At 37.9% G+C, this 18,374-nt stretch overlaps 1 non-coding gene across 1 annotated transcript; it reads right to left on the bottom strand.

The window, feature by feature from the left end:
- Nucleotides 1-2,400: 2,400 nt before the first annotated feature.
- LOC145596241 (small nucleolar RNA R71) lies at nucleotides 2,401-2,507 on the bottom strand. The gene has a single exon (XR_014103105.1). It is a non-coding gene; the product is annotated as a small nucleolar RNA R71 (small nucleolar RNA).
- Between the last annotated feature and the right edge of the window lie 15,867 nt (nucleotides 2,508-18,374).

Here is an 18,374-nt window from a genome sequence, read left to right as displayed (position 1 = left end):
AACATATTGCAATTTCTTAACATAAACTCAATTCTATATTCCAATTTGATAAGTGTTTTATTTGTCCACTTATCATGGCTTTTTAAAACACAATTTTGTACTCTTTCCCCTACTTCAATCCCTTTTTCTAACTCTTTCTGTGCATACTTGCATCTTTTGTGTTTCCCGTTTCTTTTTATGTGTGTGCTCGTGTTTGTAGGTTCAATGAGATTATGGTTAAGTAGCGTGAGCATGAAGACTTTCTCGAGGGAGCAATATCAGGCAGGAGCGGGCGTGCACCCTTAGAGGAGCGGCCGCTCCTCATCCCAGCACCACATTCTGCCTCCCCCTGCACATATAGGAGCGGGCGTGCAGCCTCCAAGGAGCGGGCGCTCCTCCCCGATCCTCTACAAACTGCCTCAAACTGGTGCAAGAGGAGAGGGCGTGCAGAGAGCCCAGGAGCGGGCGCTCCACACCCAGGAGCTGGCGCTCCTACTTACTGGAGCGGGCGCTCCTCCTGTTCTGAAGACTAATTTTGACGGATTTTACGATGTAATTTCTGGGCATATAAATAGGACGACTTAGCTTCAGTTTTGGATCTTCTTTGGCCCTCTTAGTTTTCCTAGGCCCTTAGTTCTTCTCAACCCTCATTAATTAGCTTAGATCTTCTCAAACTCAATCATTGTAGTAGAATTATTGGAAGTTTGTTCCATCAATTTCAACAATTTTCCCAACTTTGAAGTTTATTAAGTAATCTCTTTCCTCTATCTCTTGCTCTTAATTTTTAATTTTAATTGCTTTGAGTTGATAATTTCTCCCTTAATCTTGTTTATTTGTTCTTGCATGTTTAATCCATCCTTGTTTCATCTCTTTCCTAGCTTATTTGAATTCATGAAAACCCTAGATTTAATTGTTAGAGTAATTTCCACCATGTTTAGTGAGTAGTCTTTTAGTTAGGGGTTGGGTGAAGACCCAACCAAGCTATGGTTAATTGACTTGGAATTATTCATGTGCTACCTTGGATTGATAGTTGTTTATGCTTGAATTGATAATTGCATGTGTATTTTGTTGGCCACATTATGCCCATGTGTTCATCCCTTTTCTCACATCGAAAGATGGGGCTTCGGAGTGAGTCTTTTCTTGTGTAATTAGATTATGCTACTTTCATGATTTTGGATGTTTGGTTTCATTGACTAGGTTGCTTTAGTATGGTAATTAGGTGAGAAATCCCAATTATCCGAGCTTCATGCTAGTTCGGAGCGATCGAGAGACAAACTCGAGCTAGAAACCCACTTCCTATCCTTGAGACTTAATCCTTATCGTGTTAGTGCTTAATCTAGGGAGTACTTATGTTGTGACTTCGAAAGAAGGCAATGTTAAGTTCCTTTTCTATCCTCTATGTGTATTCATGATTTGTCCCTGTTATTGATTCCTTGGCTTTGGTTGGTGTTGAATCCCGTTTCCCCTAGCGTTCTTTTATATAGTAGCTTACCATTCAAAACCCAATTTGTGACCGAACTAGATTGCAACCGTTTCATACTCTCGGTGTACTTACCCATTCCCTGTGGATACGATCCTCTACTTACCCTAGACTTGTTTTAGGCTGGTTTAGGTAGAAATATTGTTGGTTTTAGGGTGATCGTCCAACAACCGAATATCCCTCTACCAAAATGGCGTCGTTGCCGGGGAATGGCGTTAAGCATTGAGTTACTTATGAGATATGTGAGACTAGTTCATTTGTATAGTTTTATTTTTCTCTGTTTTCTTTGACTAACCTACTAATCTCCCTTCTAGTCTTCTTTGTTTATGCCCAAACGCAGCAATAGGACACTTCCTCTTGTGCCGTTGAATCTCGAGCTTGAAAAGGTAGTAAGGGCAAATCGAAGGGAAAAGAGGGCGAGGGCTAGTGGTGCCACATCAAGTGAGCCACAATTGGTAGTTGAGTCCGATCAATCTAGTTCTAGTGAGACTAGTGGAGAAACCATTCCACTAGAGTCACCAAGGACAAATTCTCCAACTTCTCCACCTCTTCACCAATTTGAGATGGCTCTTCCAAATAAGACTTTGAGAGAATTTGGTGTTCCTCCTCCGTATCAAGAAGCAAGTGGGATTGTTACTCCCACTACCGAAGCAAATAATTTCGAGATAAGGCCCGCCCTTATCACCTTGATTGAGGGTCATCAATTCTCCGGGGCAAAGCATGAGGACCCCATTGCGCATTTAAAGCAATTCACACGGTATTGTAGCACCGTGAAGGCAAATGGGGTGACTCCGGAGTACATTCTTCTAAGCATGTTCAAATTTTCTCTTTCGGGGAGTGCAAGTGATTGGCTCGATAGGTTGACTCCGAATTCATTGACAACCTGGAATGAGGTAACTTCAGCATTCCTTGGGAGGTTCATTCCTCTTGGAAAAACGGCGGAGTTGAGGTCCAAGATTTCAAACTTCCAACAAGAGCCCGATGAGTCTCTCTACGATGCTTGGGAGAGATTCAAAAGCTATCAACAACAATGTCCCCACCATGGGATGGAAGATTGGCTCTTGCTTCATGGATTCTATAGAGGTCTCTTGAGATCGGACCGCATACTCTTAGATGGAGCTTCGGGTGGGCCACTCATGAACAAACCACCCGCGGAGGCATTAAAGATCATAGAAGATGTAGTCCAAAACTACACCGATTGGAGCCCCGATGAGAGAAGCACCTCTAGGAGAGGGGGAAAGTATGAGGTAAATGCTATTAACATGCTTAGTTCAAAATTGGATGCCTTGTCTTCTAAATTTGACCAAATGCAATCTTCTCCCCCTCCTATCTCCCCCCTCCCTAATTCACGTGCATCTAATTCTTCGAATGATAATGTGTCTATGCAATTGATGTCTTGTGATGTATGTGGTGGTGAAGACCATGCGTCTTCCGATTGTTATTTGTTGAATGAGCAATGTTCCCCTTCCCCTTCCATGGAACAAGTCAATAACGTGAATGCTAATCCTAGGTTTGACCCCTATTCCAACACCTACAACGAGGGATGGAAACATCACCCTAATTTTGGTTGGAGAAGTGGCCAAAACCAAGGGCAAGGTAGTGGTCAAGGTCAAGCTAGTGGTAGTGGTAATTATGTGTCTAATAATCAACGGAATTATAGAAATGACAATAGATACCAACAAAAAGGCCAATACTCTTCCACTCACAACCCACCCGGTTTTAATGGAGGAGTAAGACCAACCATAGCTCCTGTCCCTCGACCACCACTTCAAATTCAAGCTCCTCCTCCTCCTAAGTCTAATCTAGAAAGCATGTTGGAACAATTCATGAACTCCCAAACTAAAAAGACAAATGACTTAGAGGAAAGCTTAAAGCAAATGCAAACCCACAATAAAATGTTGGAAAATCAAATGGCCCAAATAGCTAGTGCCCTTAAAGGCAAGTCTAGTACCTCATTGCCTAGCCAAGGTCTAGATCCTAGAGAGCAAGCCAATGCCATTGTAACTAGAAGTGGAAAAAGCTTGGGGGAAGTTCTAGGGAAGGGAATGCAACATGACTTAGAAGGTGAGAAGTCAAAGGAAAGAGTGATTGAAATGAGTGATTCCCATGGAGAGTTGAGAGTAGAAGAAGAAGAAGAAGAGAAAAACAAAAAGAAAGAAGTTGAAAAAGAAAAAAAAGAGAGTGAAATCCCACTACATGTGGCAAAGCTTCCTTTTCCGGGAAGGTTTGCCGGGTCTAGACTTGATGAACAATTTGCTAAGTTTTTGGAAGTCTTGAGGAAGCTTTATGTTAACATTCCATTCACCGATGCTATTAAACAAATGCCAACTTATGCTAAATTTCTTAAAGACATTTTGAGTAATAAAAGAGAAGTTGATTTTGTGGAAACGATTAATATGCCGGAAAATTGTAGTGCAATTATTCAAAATAAGTTGCCCACTAAGCTTGAAGATCCCGGTAGTTTTTCTATTCCATGTGCTATTGGTGAAATGGTAATTGATCGTGCTTTATGTGATCTTGGTGCTAGCATAAGCTTGATGCCTCTTTCTATGTGCAAAAGACTTGGCCTAGGAGAGTTAAAGCCCACCAACATTTCCCTTCAATTAGCCGATCGTTCGGTTAAGATGCCTTTGGGAAAATTAGAGGATGTCCCCCTTAGGGTGGGCAAACTTTACATTCCGGTGGATTTTATTGTGCTTGATATGGATGAGGACTTGAATGTCCCCATAATTCTAGGTAGGCCTTTCTTAGCCACGGCGGGGGCTATTATTGATGTGAAACATGGTAAATTGTCTTTGCTTGTTGGAAAAGAGAAAGTGGAATTCAAATTGAACCAAGTTATGAAATGTCCTTCCAACATGGATGATTGTATGAGTATTGATATTGTTGAGAATGTTATTAATGAATCCATACAATTGCATTTGCATAACACTAATGATTCTCTTGAGTATGAACTTGAAAGCAAAGATAGGTTTTGCAATGAAAACATGGAGATGGAGCCAATTGTGGAGATTCTTGACTCCACCCCCATGGACAAGGAAGAAGCAAACCTAGTAATTGGGAAAGAAGAAGTGAAGAAGCAACTCATGAACGGCAATGGTAAGGAATGCCCAAGTGTAGAGCTAAAACCTCTACCATCCAACTTGAGGTATGAGTTTCTTGGTCCATCTTCTACATTTCCGGTTATTGTTAATGCTTCATTGGATGAGGTTCAAACCTCGAAATTGTTGAATGTATTGAGGATGCATCGCAAAGCTTTGGGATATAAAATGGATGATTTGAAAGGTATAAGCCCAACGCTTTGTATGCATCGAATTTCATTGGAGGATGATGCTAAACCATCAATTGAAAGACAAAGAAAGCTTAATCCTCCAATGCTTGAAGTGGTCAAGAAGGAAGTTCTTAAACTACTTGCCACCGGTATCATTTATCCTATTTCTAATAGTAGATGGGTGGCACCGGTGCAAGTAGTCCCTAAAAAGGGGGGGATGACGGTTATTAAAAATGAAAAAAGTGAACTCATCCCTACTAGAACTATTACCGGTTGGAGGATGTGTATAGACTATCGTAGGCTAAACACATCCACCAAGAAAGACCACTTCCCATTGCCTTTTATTGATCAAATGTTGGAAAGGCTAGCATCTCACAAGTATTTTTGTTATCTTGATGGTTATTCCGGGTTCTTTCAAATCCCAATTCACCCGGATGACCAAGAGAAAACAACATTCACTTGTCCATATGGCACCTATGCTTACCGTAGGATGCCATTTGGCTTATGCAATGCCCCCGCTACCTTCCAAAGATGTATGATGGCAATTTTTGCGGATATGATTGAAAAAGAAATGGAAGTTTTTATGGATGACTTCTCGGTTGGGGGAAGTTCTTTTGATGATTGTTTAATTAATCTCACGCGATGTTTGAAAAAGTGTGAAGAGGTCAACCTTGTCCTTAATTGGGAGAAATGTCATTTTATGGTTCAAGAAGGCATTGTTCTTGGCCATAAGATCTCCCATGAGGGGATTGAGGTTGATAGGGCTAAGGTGGATGTAATAGAGAAGCTCCCACCCCCTACTAATGTGAAAGGGGTGAGATCTTTCTTGGGACATGCCGGTTTCTATCGGCGTTTCATCAAGGACTTCTCTCAAATAGCCAAACCTCTTACTACACTTCTTCAAAAGGAGTGTGATTTTGTATTTGATGGTGCTTGTCTAGATGCGTTTTGTAGGTTGAAGGAAGCATTGATCTCGGCACCAATAGTGCAAGCTCCGGATTGGAGCCTCCCCTTTGAACTAATGTGTGATGCAAGTGACACGGCGGTTGGTGCCGTGTTGGGGCAAAAGAAAGAAAAGAGGGTGCACGTGATCCACTATGCAAGCAAGACACTGAATGATGCACAAAAGAACTACACCACGACCGAGAAGGAGCTTCTTGCGGTAATCTACGCCTTTGACAAGTTCCGTTCCTACCTTTTGGGTTCAAAAACCATTGTCTACACCGACCATTCGGCAATCAAATATCTCATGTCCAAGAAGCATTCAAAGCCTAGGTTGATGAGATGGGTGCTTGCTTTACAAGATTTTGATATAGAGGTTAAAGACAAAAAGGGGACGGAAAATTCGGTAGCGGATCATTTGTCAAGGTTGGAAATCCGAGATGAAGATGTTGATCAACTTCCAATCAATGATGATCTCAAAGATGATGTTTTGTATGCTATCCAAGCAAAGTCATTGCCTTGGTATGCCGATATAGTGAACTACTTGTCTTGTGAGGCAATTCCACCGGAGTTCACCCCTCAACAAAGAAGAAAATTGAAGCACGAGTCGAAAAGGTACATATGGGATGATCCTATTTTGTACAAGATAGGGGTAGATGATCTTTTGAGAAGATGTGTTCCCGACGATGAAATTCAAAGTGTGCTTCATATGTGCCACTCATCACAATGTGGTGGTCATATGGGAGCAAACAAAACGGCGGAAAAAGTGTTGCAATGTTTGTTATTTTGGCCTACTCTCTTCAAGGATGCATGGGTCTTTGTGAAGACTTGTGACAAATGCCAAAGAACCGGGAACATATCAAAAAGAAATGAGATGCCTCAAAATCCGATCTTGGAATTGGAGGTATTTGATGTTTGGGGGATCGACTTCATGGGTCCCTTTCCTTCATCTTACGGTAATCTCTACATTCTAGTAGCGGTGGACTATGTGTCAAAATGGGTGGAAGCTCTTGCATCACCAAAGAATGACTCCAAGGTGGTGATGAAGATGTTTAGAAAGATCATATTCCCAAGATTTGGCGTTCCACGGGCTGTGATAAGTGATGGAGGGTCTCATTTTTCTCATCGAACATTCAAAGCTTTATTGGCCAAGTACGGAGTACACCATAAGGTGGGTTTGTCCTATCATCCTCAGACAAGCGGCCAAACGGAGGTTTCAAATAGAGAAATCAAGCTCATTTTGGAGAAGACCGTGGCTAGAAGTAAGAAGGATTGGGCGGCAAAACTTGATGATGCCTTATGGGCATACCGTACAGCTTTTAAGACACCCATAGGGACCACTCCTTACAAGTTGGTCTATGGGAAGTCTTGCCATTTGCCCGTGGAATTGGAGCACAAGGCTCAATGGGCAATTAAAGCCTTGAATTTTGACCTCAAAACTGCCGGAGAGAAAAGAATGCTAGACTTGCATGAGCTAGAGGAATTGAGAATGAACGCATACGATAATGCAAGCTCTTACAAGGCAAAGTCTAAGGAGTTTCATGACAAGTACATTATCAAGAGGGACTTCAAGGAAGGTGATAAGGTCCTTCTCTACAACTCAAGGTTAAAGCTCTTCCCCGGAAAGCTTAAATCAAGGTGGAGTGGTCCTTTTCAAGTTGTAAAGGTATTTCCCTATGGCTCAATTGAAGTTTGGAGTGATAGCACCGGAGCATTCAAAGTGAATGGTCAACGCCTCAAGATTTATTATGAGGGTGACAAGAAAGGTGTGGTTCACTCCATCAAGGTCAAGGAATTCAATGTCTCCATTTAATGTGAACGGAAGGGCGTCAAGCTAGTGACGTTAAAGAAGCGCTCCCGGGAGGCAACCCGAGTATTTTTGCTTTTACAAAAAAAAAAATAAAAAAAAAAAAAAAAATTTAAAGCGAGAGAGAGAGATGAAAGAGCTTAAACTAACACTTAACATTTTGAATGTTTTGTTTAGTGTTTTGTTTTGATATAGGTAATTTGCTTGGAGAAAAGAAAATGAGGCAGATTTGGAAACTCCAGTTAGGAGCGGGCGCTCCTACCCGAGTGCACGCCCGCTCCTACTAGCAGCAAACAGGTAGGAACTCCAGAAATTGTAGGAGCGGGCGCTCCTAACACCCTGCACGCCCGCTCCTCTATATCAAGAAATAAGCAGGAACTACAGAAAATGTAGGAGCGGGCGCTCCTGAAGGAGTGCACGCCCGCTCCTGTATACTCAAAACTGGGCAGGAACTCTTGAAATTATAGGAGCGGGCGCTCCTAACACCCTGCACGCCCGCTCCTATATTCAGCTCTCGAAAAAAAAAAAAAAAAAAAAAAATAATAAAAAAATAAAAAATTGAGTTTTGAAAAAAAAGTGACAGGAACTCCAGAAATTGTAGGAGCGGGCGCTCCTAACACCCTGCACGCCCGCTCCTACTGACGAAATGGAGGCAGTAGGTCCCTCCGAAGGCAGGAGCGGGCGCTCCACCCCTGCCGTGTAAAAAAAAAAGAGATTTCCCCTTATCTCTTTTTACCTTCTCTCATTTTCCACCTCTCATTTACCCATATTCATCTTCTCTCTCCTCTTTACCCACCTCTTTCTCACTCTAAAAACCCCATCTTCTCTACCTTCTCTCATCAAAATCATCATCAATCCTTCATTTTTTTTCACTCAAAATTTACAAATTCTTACTCTCCTTCCAATTCTCTTTCTAAAAATCACAAAAATTCACAAATTTGGTCAAAAATTCGAAAACCCACAAAATCTCCATTGAAGAACAAGAGCAAAAAGGTGAAAGCTTGAAGGAGGAGCAAATTTGGGTAGCCTTGGAGGATTTTAGAGTATTTTCATACTCTATTTGGTATAATCCACTTCTCTACTTAACTTTCTTTTTCAAATTTTCATAATTATTGTTTATTTCATATAAATTGTGTAGTTGATTGCATGATTGGTTGGAATTGAACAATTATTGTTGTTTATGGAGAATTGTTGGAGAAAATTGTGAATGATTTTTAGAATAGTTGAAATTGTGATTGAAAATTGCTTAAACATTGTGATCTTGTAAATGTGATTTGTGTGAAATTAGTGAAGTACATTGTTGTTGGGAATTTGTGTGTTGGAATATATTGTTGGTTGTGTTGTGGAACAGGTACATTTGGATTTTTAAAGGGGGTTTGAAGTTAAGGGTGTGTGTGGAGTTGTTTGTTGTTGAGTGTTATTCCTAATTACCTTTTTCCGAACTAAAAGAAAAAAAAATGAAGAAATTCATTGGAGGGATTAAGAAAAGAAAAACAAGTGAACCTCAAACATCTTCATCCCCTTCACAACGAGAAAACCCTAACCCACCACCAACTTTAAAAATCGATAAACGATTTAAAAAGCCTTTCGATGACCTTTCCAAACGAAAAATTATTCCAACCCGATTCTATCATCAACATTCAATGCGACTTCTAGGGGTCGATGAGGGAATTAGAAGAGTAGCCGAAAACTTCGGTTGGCTAGACTTCTTGGACCTTGCGGAAGAAACCTTTTCTTCCCTAACTCTTGAATTCCTCTCATCGGTTTCTATGAAGCGCATAAACCTTGAGGATGAGCCATTGGAATGCGAAATAAAATTTAGAATGTTCAATGTCGAAAAAACCTTAACTTTGACGAGATTGAACGAAATTTTTGAATGGCCCACCCTCAACCAAGTCTATGACCCCAATGGTACTTACTTCTCAAGTTATGAGGAGCAAGTGTGGTGGAATACCATTGCGGGGTATCCCAATTTCACAACCCGGTCTAGCCATGCTAGCCACATTATCCACCCCGTCCTTCGAATCTTCATGCGAATCATGAGCTATGCTTGTTTTTCTAAACAAGACTTAGGGAAGCTAACTAAAGAGGAGATCAAATGCCTCTTTCTAGCTTCAAGATTCGAAGGAAATGTGGAAGGGAATGTGAACATGGGATACTTGTTCATCAAGAGATGTATTGAAATAAGAGAAAGTGGAGAGATGAGCGGAGAGATTAGATGCGGGGGAATGATTTCAATTATTGCGAGGAAGTTAGGGTTTGGGTCTTTTCTAGACCAAATGACCCCGGTCCAAAGTTCTAACATGCTTGATCTTAAGGCACTTAGTGATATGAAGTTCCTTAGTGAAATTCCGGGCCGAAATCTTCGCTTTAGTTGGAAGGTCAATGGGGTGCATTATTGCACTCTCCCAAATCCGGCGGTTAATAACTCGGTGGGGGACACATGGCAAGTGCCAAGAGATCAACTCCCACGAGGTATGGCCGGTGGTGGCGAGAATGTACCCGTACCCCGTCGTATGAGTACATCCTCCATTCCCCAATCTAGGGTAGATGGTTCCTCTTCCTCCTCTTCTCTCTTTGATGTGGAAATTGCTTTCAACCAATTAAATCTAACCAATCAAAGACTTCTTGAACAAAATGAGTACCAAAGTTTTGTAGCGGAGAGAAGCTACCAACATCAAGTTGAAAGGGGAGACTTTCTCCCTTACCTCAACTATCCCAACCGTCCCGTTCAAGAAGGGCCGGTAGCGGGTTGGAACAATGGCCAACCCACCTACCCCTTTTGGCAAGGCCCGCGTAGTTCAATTGAGGAGCTTCGCTCCTTTCCCCCTTATGACTACACACAACCCGGGGGAAGTGATTATAGGGGCGACCCTAGCTATTACTATGTCCCCGAGGTTAGTGGAGATAGTTCATCTTCGGAGGTGCTCGATCCCCCCCTAAGGGGGCATTACGGGTTTCCACCCGGCTATGATGGTGGTTGGGGTGAGCAAGGTGTGCCGGACTTTGGCCATTACCGCACTTGCCCCAACTATGATCTACCTCCTTATGTAGACGCCCCGGCCACTTCTAGTGATGTAGATATTAACTACAATTATCACTATTCGCCGGGACGCCGACATAATTAGATGGTCTAGGCATTCTAGTCACCGTTTCATTGCCCCTTTTCACTTCTTGGGACACCGAGGACGGTGCCAATCCCAAGCTTGGGGGGAGGTTACTTCATTACCTATTTTGTTTCATTGAAACGGTGACTAAATGTCTAGCTTGGGGGAGTATTTAGGCCTTGCATAGAGTTGGGATTTGATGTTGCTAGTTTTGTGCTTAATTTGATTATGCTCCGTTTGTCTTGATAGGTTAGTTAATGGTTGAATGTTTGCATTTTGATGAGCTTGGTTTGGTTTATGTGCTTCATTTTTGATGATGATATTCGTTGATGAGCCTCCTCTCCTTCCCAAAAATCCAAAACCCAAAAATCCAAAGCCCTTAATCCAAATTCTTTAACTAGTACCTCTTTCCCCTCCTCTAAAAAAAAAAAAAAAAAAAAAAAAAAAAAAAAAAAAAAAAAATTGTGTTTCCTTTAATTAGTTTAGACTTTGTATATATTATCTTTGCTTGTAGTCATTTGGCTTGATGGTTCGACTAGTGTCTTTGATGGTAAAATGAATTCAAGTGAGCTTGTGTTATAATTGTCCTAGTTTTGCAAATGACGATTTATTTATGAATTGTGGAATGATTGTTTAACTCGTATGTGTATGATCCACTCATAATAGTCCTTGTTTGCTTTGCTACTAATCACTACTCTTTTATCACCTTGTATATAAGAGACACTACTACATCAAGATCAATGGTAACTCCTTCCCTTCTTTTCTTGTTTATATTTTCCTTTTAGTCCCTTTACCCCTTTTTCCCAAAAAAAAAAAAAAAAAAAAAAAAAAAAAAAAAAAAAAAACATTTTTTGCTTTTAGAATAGTCCTCAATGATGATATTGGATTGCATGTGATGGATATTTGCCTTCTTTTGGTAATAAAATTTCGAGTATGGTTTAGATGCCCTTGGTTGAACATAGAATTGGCTAGTTTAGGCTAGTGTGAGGATAACCTTACCGAATGTACGAAACCAAAAGTCTAGGATTGTGGTAAGAAGGTGTCGCCCATATCGAAGGAATTTGAACCCCGAAAGGTAGTAATTGATCCCACATTGTTCCCAAAAGTGAGGTTGTAATATTTTTCAAGCCTACTACATTTTGAATGAGTGGCAAGGATCCTCTTTGATTTAGTACCTAGATCGAGAACTTGAGTCTTAACTCCCAAGATCGCGGCCTAAACCACTCTTAGTGATCATGAAGATTGTTATGTATTGTTCATTCGCACAAAGTTAAGGCATGTCATTCTTGTTTCATTAGTTCAATCTTTAAGTTGTTATAAATAATAGTTTGTGATGTAAATGCCAAGTTTGAAAAAAAAAAAAAAAAAAAAAAAAAAAAAAAAAAAAAAAAAGAGAAAAAGAAAAAAAAAATAGAGAAAGAAAGAAAGAAAAAGAAGTGATGAATAGCCACCACCCTAGCAATTAAACAAGCTTGGGGGTGCATTTTTGTTTCAAGTTTATTCATAGTTTGTAATTTGGGTCAAAGTTAGGAACCTCTTTAGGTTTGCTCTTAGTGTTATATATCTTAGCTTGACTTTAATTGCAAAGCACTTCTAGTTTTCTCTATGCCTTAACTTTGTGCCGTAATCCTTGAGTCTTGTAATGTTAGTAGAGTAGTTGAAGCCATAGTCGGTGGAGGGAGTTGGTTCACAAGCATATGGAGAGGGTACTTATCATTGAGATGTCGAGTGTTCTAAACCTTCTTTTGTTTATTTTTCTTCCGGCTCCTTCGAGGAGTCATGAGACACTACCATTAGGGGGAATTTGAACTTTGTGTTGGGGACGCGGTAAGATTGGTTGAATGGACCAAAGTTGAGTACATTCGGGAAGGTTAGCTAGGCCTTGGCTAGTCATGACCGTGGTTGATCTTAGGCATATACCTCATACTCGAGTTTTTATTGCTTAAGGATTCTTTTATCTGTACATGTGCTTTTCTTTGAGCGGACTAATCTATTGGTTTCTTTTGCGCCAAGTGAATTGCTTAGGGACAAGCAATTGGCTAGCTTGGGGGAATTTGATAAGTGTTTTATTTGTCCACTTATCATGGCTTTTTAAAACACAATTTTGTACTCTTTCCCCTACTTCAATCCCTTTTTCTAACTCTTTCTGTGCATACTTGCATCTTTTGGGTTTCCCGTTTCTTTTTATGTGTGTGCTCGTGTTTGTAGGTTCAATGAGATTATGGTTAAGTAGCGTGAGCATGAAGACTTTCTCGAGGGAGCAATATCAGGCAGGAGCGGGCGTGCACCCTTAGAGGAGCGGCCGCTCCACATCCCAGCACCACATTCTGCCTCCCCCTGCACATATAGGAGCGGGCGTGCAGCCTCCAAGGAGCGGGCGCTCCTCCCCGATCCTCTACAAACTGCCTCAAACTGGTGCAAGAGGAGAGGGCGTGCAGAGAGCCCAGGAGCGGGCGCTCCACACCCAGGAGCTGGCGCTCCTACTTACTGGAGCGGGCGCTCCTCCTGTTCTGAAGACTAATTTTGACGGATTTTACGATGTAATTTCTGGGCATATAAATAGGACGACTTAGCTTCAGTTTTGGATCTTCTTTGGCCCTCTTAGTTTTCCTAGGCCCTTAGTTCTTCTCAACCCTCATTAATTAGCTTAGATCTTCTCAAACTCAATCATTGTAGTAGAATTATTGGAAGTTTGTTCCATCAATTTCAACAATTTTCCCAACTTTGAAGTTTATTAAGTAATCTCTTTCCTCTATCTCTTGCTCTTAATTTTTAATTTTAATTGCTTTGAGTTGATAATTTCTCCCTTAATCTTGTTTATTTGTTCTTGCATGTTTAATCCATCCTTGTTTCATCTCTTTCCTAGCTTATTTGAATTCATGAAAACCCTAGATTTAATTGTTAGAGTAATTTCCACCATGTTTAGTGAGTAGTCTTTTAGTTAGGGGTTGGGTGAAGACCCAACCAAGCTATGGTTAATTGACTTGGAATTATTCATGTGCTACCTTGGATTGATAGTTGTTTATGCTTGAATTGATAATTGCATGTGTATTTTGTTGGCCACATTATGCCCATGTGTTCATCCCTTTTCTCACATCGAAAGATGGGGCTTCGGAGTGAGTCTTTTCTTGTGTAATTAGATTATGCTACTTTCATGATTTTGGATGTTTGGTTTCATTGACTAGGTTGCTTTAGTATGGTAATTAGGTGAGAAATCCCAATTATCCGAGCTTCATGCTAGTTCGGAGCGATCGAGAGACAAACTCGAGCTAGAAACCCACTTCCTATCCTTGAGACTTAATCCTTATCGTGTTAGTGCTTAATCTAGGGAGTACTTATGTTGTGACTTCGAAAGAAGGCAATGTTAAGTTCCTTTTCTATCCTCTATGTGTATTCATGATTTGTCCCTGTTATTGATTCCTTGGCTTTGGTTGGTGTTGAATCCCGTTTCCCCTAGCGTTCTTTTATATAGTAGCTTACCATTCAAAACCCAATTTGTGACCGAACTAGATTGCAACCGTTTCATACTCTCGGTGTACTTACCCATTCCCTGTGGATACGATCCTCTACTTACCCTAGACTTGTTTTAGGCTGGTTTAGGTAGAAATATTGTTGGTTTTAGGGTGATCGTCCAACGACCGAATATCCCTCTACCACAATTTCAAACAGAAGATTGCAATTTTTTAATTTAAAATCAATTCTATATTCCAATTTCAAAGAGATGATTGTGATTTTTTAGCATAAAATCAATTCTATATTCCAATATCAAAGCGAATATTGCAATTTCTTGACATAAAATTAATTTTATATTCCAATTTCAAGGAGATGATTGTAATTTCTTGACTTAAAATCAATACCATATTCCTACTTTTGTAGGACATAATTGCAATTTCTTATGGTTGGGAAAAGGTATATCCAAAATTTTTGGAGCGCTAAAGTGAAAAGGCATAATAATTTAATAATTTAATTGTGAACAAAGCAAATATTTTATTCCAACAGTAAGGATCACAGTTTCCACTCTATATCTTGTCTATATATTGATTGGTGGTGCTATTATATTATTACTTTGTACAAGTTTAAAATAATTCATATCACAAACAAAAATCCAACTACAGGTTTTGGAGATTTAAAACAACCAGCTTATCAACCCAACCAAAAAGGTTTGCCTGTTAATTATATTTTCAGTACTTGTGTGTATAATTTAATTTGTAGTTTTATCCATTAGATCTTCCCTTTAAGCCTATTGTATAAATAAGAATCAAACGAAATGTTTTACATTACATTAAAATTCGTTAATTTAATTGTTTTTCAAATACATTCAATTCATATGTATGTAATGTTTCATGTAGTATCTCGTTTATACGTATACGTATGTACATTTGAGTTCGTATATAACATGAGTAAAAATAAATAAGCTTAAGATAACTTTTATCATCTTCCATTCAATATTTATTCCTTTATGATTATTAATAAATTGATAATTAGATTATTTGGTAGTAGTTTTCAACTTTTCAATATAGTATATATTCTAGCACAGAGTATAAAAATGTGATATGATATACTTCTGTATTTATTTATGTGCGTCTCGTGAGAGTTAATCGTTAAATATCCTCCTAGATAGTAATCTTTATCAAAATCGTTTGCATTATTGAATCTTAGATTATGAGATTGTTGAGAGCTTAATCCAGCTACATCAATTTGGGAAATTGGGAATTAAATTCAAGAGTATGATTTAGTTCTAGGATTGTTGATTAACAAAACTTATATAACGGACTTCAAATCAGATCTTGCATTTTCTTTAATCATAAGCACATTACACATATGTCATAACATAATTTATAATTATAAAATAATTATTGTAAGAATTCCTCTACATCTTTTTTTACCATACCTGCATAATATAAATTTATTTTTATAATCATATGTTTATTTAATTTTTTTATATAAATATAATGTACATTATGACTATCCTTTGCATAAAATCCATATGTTGTACTTTCATTATGCTTTTTTTTACATGCCTTTGTTCTTTTTCCTATATTTTCACAACATACAAAGTATTCATTATCTTTGAATTATACAAAGTACTACAAATTAAAGTACAATAATGTTAATAATTTCAGTCAAATAAATGTTCGTTACTCATATATTATAAGTTTATATTCATATTAACAAACTTGTATCGTGTGAGTAAATTGGGTGTCCTCTATGTGTATTGTACAAATAATGTACTTGTTAAATTCTTAATATGGTAGATGATTTATTGTAACAAGGAAAAAAATGTCGTCAGATATTGTTGGTAAATGTGCAATGAATCTAAGTGATCCAGTGTTAGATAAAATAAAATAGGTTTACAATTATATAAAACACTATGAAGAGAATGTGAACAAACTTCAAGAAGAATTAGATGGACTAACTAGTCACTGGAATGACATCAATGAGAAAGTGAAGCAGGGGAAACTCAAGGGATAAGTATTGAGGGAAGTAGCTTATAATTGGCTTCAGAAGGTGGATAAATTGGTGAACAAAGATAAGAAGCTAAAGAAGCTTATGAATGAAGGAGATAGGAAACAAAAAGATCAATGCTGCTTTGGAACTTGCCATAATAATCCGCTTTACCGGTATAAGTGCAGCAAAAAAGCTGAAGTTAAGGCTAACTCACTTCATGAACGAGTTGCTGATGTTCCAAAAGATACAGTGACTCGACCTCAGTCGCCTGAAGAGGTCAAATCTATCATTGATGGCTATAAGAAATGTGGTAGTGACTTGGAATCTAGAAAGCAGGTTGTGGATGATGTGGTACGGAAGTTACAAGATGATCAAGTTAAACTTGTTGGTATATGAGTTATGGGTAAGTTCAATTACCTTGTATGTAATTTATTAGTTTTTCTTACAATAAAGCATTACTATACAAGATATAAATTATAGATACTTTTCTGGAAAATTTGCAAATTACAGCCATATAAAAAAAACATATTTTGCAAATTACAGTCATTTAAAAAAAATTGCAAATTGCAGCCCCAAAGTAAGTATAAATTGTAAATTGCAGTCCGATTCAACTTTATCATCAATTTACATGTCAAAAAATCTACAGTTAAGGTTTAAGGGTCATTTTAGCTCTTAAGGGCCCGAATTAAGTTTAGAATTAATTAGAAAAAAATAACGTAGGTGTCTCGTTTTGCGTAACAAAAATGTATCGATTTGTGGGAAATTGTGAAAATAAGATGATTAGCTTGGCTTGCTTAGCTTGCTTCTTTATAATTTTGGAATTTTGAAAATGTTATATTTACATTTTCCAATTTTCTTGCTAAGAGTCAATACCATATTCCCAATTGGTAGGCTTTTATTGCAATTTTTTGACATAAAATCAATTCTATAGTCCAATTTCATAGAGATGCTTGCAATTTCTTGACGTAAAATCAATTCTATATTCCATTTTCAAAAAGATGATTGCAATTTCTTGACATAAAATCAATTCTATATCTAACCTCAAGGATTGGAATTTCTTGACATATAATCAATACCATATTCCATACCAAAAACCCAATGAAACTATCACCATATTCCAATTTCAATTTTTAACATTATAACAATATTACTCCGTACGTATCATTATTAGTATTATCTTAAGGTGAAAGCAAGGTATGTAATTGCAAAATTTTGCACCGCATAAGTGATAAAGCATAATAATTTTGTAAAGGAGGATAAAGTATAGTACTTTAATTGTGAATGAAGCAAATATTACATTCCAAATGTAAGGACTAAGGATCACACTCTAGATTTTGTCTATAAATTAGTTGATGCTACCGTTATATTGTTACAATGTACAAATATTTCACATCACAAACAAAAAACGACTATAGGTTTATTTATAACTTATCAACCCGCTTGTCCACCCAACCTAACGCAACCCAAGAGGTATGCATATTAGTCCGTAATTTTATTTATACTCCGTAGTACTTTATTCGGGTGATATGATCTTAGTTGTTTTATGGTTTTAGCTCTTTTATGAACTTATTATATAATTCAACAAATTGCGTTGCTTTTCATTAGATGGAAAATAAATGTGCATTTAATTAATATAGAGCATACCGTCATTAAGCTAAAAACTGAATTATGGATGTTATCAGGTGATGCTACTTTTGACATGTAGGCATTACAGACGTATGATCATTACGCTTCAATCGAGTTATTCTATTCCACCTCTTAGAAAGAAAAGAACTTATAGCACAAACATAAACAAAACATAATATTCTGATAGTCGAGTAGTCCTTATATATTTATATATATGAGCTTATTAAATATAATCTTCATTTGTAAGAAACATATTGTATTTCTCATCAAAAAAAAAAAAAAAAAAAAAAACATATTGTATTACTAGTAATTGATCTTATTGGAGATAATCGAATTTGACCTTTTTTGTTCCTTTTGTTTCTTTTTTTTTATGCAAATTATTTAAAACTTTGTTACTCCGTATTTAAATTTTCTCAAGTTATCGTTTCAATTTTCGTTCGACATTAATTAAGCCACATAATTTTAGGTGATAAATTGTTACCTAGTTATTAATTGTGGTTTTATTGAAAAAATAAATGTAAAAATAATTAGTGATGCACAAATTAGATGGTGCAATCTAGTGAACTAGAATTGCAAGTTATTTTTTATTTAATTTTTTTATTGAGTTGTGTGATTTATGGGTTTAATTTATTTTTTTTTTAAAAAAAAAATTCTATTCAATTCTGGTTATGTTATTTGAATTACTTTTTTTTTAGTTGTACGCTATGTATGGGT

Source organism: Chenopodium album, chromosome 19, assembly GCF_948465745.1.
Source record: "Chenopodium album chromosome 19, dcCheAlbu1.1, whole genome shotgun sequence".
Taxonomy (NCBI): domain Eukaryota; kingdom Viridiplantae; phylum Streptophyta; class Magnoliopsida; order Caryophyllales; family Amaranthaceae; genus Chenopodium; species Chenopodium album.
Note: the sequence above shows the minus strand (reverse complement) of the source record. Positions and strands in the feature narration are given on the sequence as shown.